The sequence below is a fragment of the Humulus lupulus genome, chromosome 1 (assembly GCF_963169125.1).
Source record: "Humulus lupulus chromosome 1, drHumLupu1.1, whole genome shotgun sequence".
In the NCBI taxonomy this organism is placed as follows: domain Eukaryota; kingdom Viridiplantae; phylum Streptophyta; class Magnoliopsida; order Rosales; family Cannabaceae; genus Humulus; species Humulus lupulus.
In genome coordinates this window covers 199183652-199186558 of record NC_084793.1, presented here as the reverse complement: position 1 = coordinate 199186558, position 2907 = coordinate 199183652, and the positions used below count along the sequence as shown (strand labels likewise).

The 2907-nt window shown below is 41.0% G+C and overlaps 1 long non-coding RNA gene across 2 annotated transcripts; it reads right to left on the bottom strand.

The window, feature by feature from the left end:
• Positions 1 to 493: 493 nt before the first annotated feature.
• On the bottom strand, positions 494 to 2224 carry LOC133824859 (uncharacterized). 2 transcript variants are annotated; one of them, XR_009888598.1, is made up of 3 exons: positions 2025 to 2224; positions 857 to 1270; positions 494 to 754 (listed from the first exon to the last, which is right to left on the bottom strand). It is a non-coding gene; the product is annotated as an uncharacterized LOC133824859 (long non-coding RNA). The 2 variants fall into 2 exon arrangements; XR_009888599.1 differs by lacking the exon at positions 2025 to 2224 and having other exon boundaries at positions 857 to 1307.
• Positions 2225 to 2907: the final 683 nt, after the last annotated feature.

Genomic DNA, 2907 nt, shown 5'->3' with positions numbered 1-2907 from the left:
TTCTTGTTAGAGAATATATTTTTATACTCAATGGAAATATGGAAAAACCAAAATAAAACTCTATGAAAAAATACAATAGACAAGGTAATTGATTAAAGAAATATTACAACTAAATTGCTCAAAATACAAGTAAATAGAAAGATGTAGAAGAAGAAGATTACAAACTCAAAACAATATTAATACAAATAAATAAGATCAACAAGATCAAAAGAATGAAAATAAAATCAATAAAAAGAACAAACTCTCACACACCCAAAGTGTAGAGTAGTGGGGATCACTAACTTGAACAAGGTTCAAGACCTTTGTCCAAAAGCTTATTTCCCCCTATTCTCTAAGCACTAAGGGATCTCTCTAGGAAATAGCTCTCTGGAATTATCAAGTGTAACGCCCTGGATAGCCAAGACCGCTACACTGTGTACTTATAAAGGTGCAGGACTCGCTAGTCAAGTCATTGATTTGAAAACGTGTCACTAGACATGTAAGATCTATGGTTAAAAAGGTTTCGGTCTCAAAAGACTCATTTCATATATTTAAACTGTAATAAACAAGGGATCCCATAAACACAAAGTTAAAATAAGTTTACAGACTTCCAAAAGTACATAAGTATCCACTAGCCATACTAAGGCAAAACAGACAGTCTTTAGGTTCCATGTCCTTGCCTAGACCTCAACCGTGGCGGCCGAGCACCTGGCTATGTACATTCCGCTCACCGAGCTCTCCAGTCAGGGCTGATCTAACTTGCCCTTGCCTTTACCTGCACCACGTAGCACCCGTGAGCCAAGGCCCAGCAAGAAAACATCACAGATAACTCAAACAATAATAACAGACAAATAGCTCAATATGCATGTATACTCACTAGATAGTCCACAACAGATAATCAGCATATACAATCCAATACAAGATACATTCTACCACATATACTGCTCATATCACATAATAATCAGGGCCGACGACTTAGGTCGCGCCCTCTGTTTAACCCACTGACTCTGGCCCGCTTAAACTAAGCTCAGTGCATAATAAGCTGTCCTCAGCTACCAGTGGCCGAGCCGCGCCCTGTGCGCTAGTGAGACCCTTGGCACCCTTAGGCCGTTGGTTCACTAAATGGCTTGCATGGCATAATACCATCCTTTCAAGCTTTTACAATAGGGAGCCCTTAGTCCCGTCTCATATAATCAACCAGGTGCAGTTTTCTTACCTTTAGCTTTCAGATGAGTTAGTTACGGGCGATACTCCTTGAGCGCGATCCGATCCTCGAGCCCTAGCTTAACACCTAGTCACAACCATGAAGAAAGACACCATTAACAACCTTAAATAAGCTTCCAAGCCAAGTTCTAGTACTCGGAACATTGAACTTCACCATATATGGTAAAAGACTCAACCTCGAGCACCCTAGGTTAAATTCCCAAGCCTAAAATCTTAAAATCTCAAAATCCCTTAAGCGCCGCGGCATAGGCCACCCATGCCACGGCATGGCCCCCAAACAGAGCCATCCAAGGCACAAAAACAGGTAAGGGCCGCGGCATTGCTTGGACTATGCCGCAGCCCGCCCTCCTTCCTCAACATGCAACAACCTTGAAGGGTCGCGGCTCACCAAGAACCATGCCGCAGCCCGACCCTTCAAACCCAGAAAAAACCACCATTTTCAATCTCTAAACCTCACCTTAAGATATCCCAAAGCCCCCAACTTAAAACCAATTAACTCCCAACTTCTTTTACATGATCTAAGCAACATAATTCCCAAGAAAACACAGTCTATCACACTCTAATCCTCTCCTTTCCATTTCTGAAACCCAAGTGCTACAAACACCCAAACCAGCCACTCAAACAAAATCTAGAACCTCTAAACTTGGAGTTAGAACTCACCTTTGCTGTAGAATCACTTCACCAAGCTATGGCCAAGCTAGGTCCCCAAGTTCCCTTCCTAATTCTGCCTTAGAACATCACAACTAAACTTACTTCAGCACTTAACCAAAACCCAGCTAAAACTCATAATTCAACCACAGAAAACAGAGTTAGATGCTTACCTTAAATCTTGCTCCAGTTCCTTGATTAAACCCCTGAGCTAGACTCCCAAATCCACTCTACAAATCTCAGAATTCCAACTTGCTTCTCCCTTAAGTTTTCTGTGTTTTTCTCTCCTTGGTTTCCTTTGAGCGTGTAAGTGAGCTGAGAGAAAATGCTTAGTCGGTTTGTGTTTTTCTTCTAAAGGCTTCCTTAAGTCTAACTTATCCACTAAGTTAATCCCGAGGCTCGGGGTACCGGAACCGTCCCCGAGGCCGAAATGGTAAAATCCTCCAATATTCCCGCCTAGACACCCTAACCTCAAATATATCTCCAATTATTTATTTTCATCACCCGATAGTCTAAATCACTACCTGATACCTAAAATACCCCCTGACTTGCCCAAAGTTAATTATAATACCCCATTATGACTTTTCCCGCTATCTAGCCTTAGGATCGCCTCGAGTCGCCGGCTGCAGATTTATCCACATCATAATGTGGTTCTCGCATACATCACATATCATATTACCACATAATATAATCAATTATCATATAAGCATCATTAAACATATAATAACTCATTAAATCACAATTATTCCAGTAATGCCCTCCTGGCACACTAATCAAGGCCCTTAAGCCTTATTAGTGAATTTGGGTCGTTACATCAAGCCTCTATGGTGTATTTTCCAGCCAAGTGCTTTGTGGATGGAAAATGGTGTGTCTTACAAGTGAGCATTAGGCTCCTATTTATAGAGTTTTGAGATACCTTTTGAATTTCAAATTCCACCAACCCCCATGGCTGTTACCAATGATTAATTGGATGTTTATGGAATTAAAATAGAGATTTGGGAGTTACTTGGTTGTTGGAAATGTTCAAAATTGGATAAAATCGAAGTTTGGAAAATG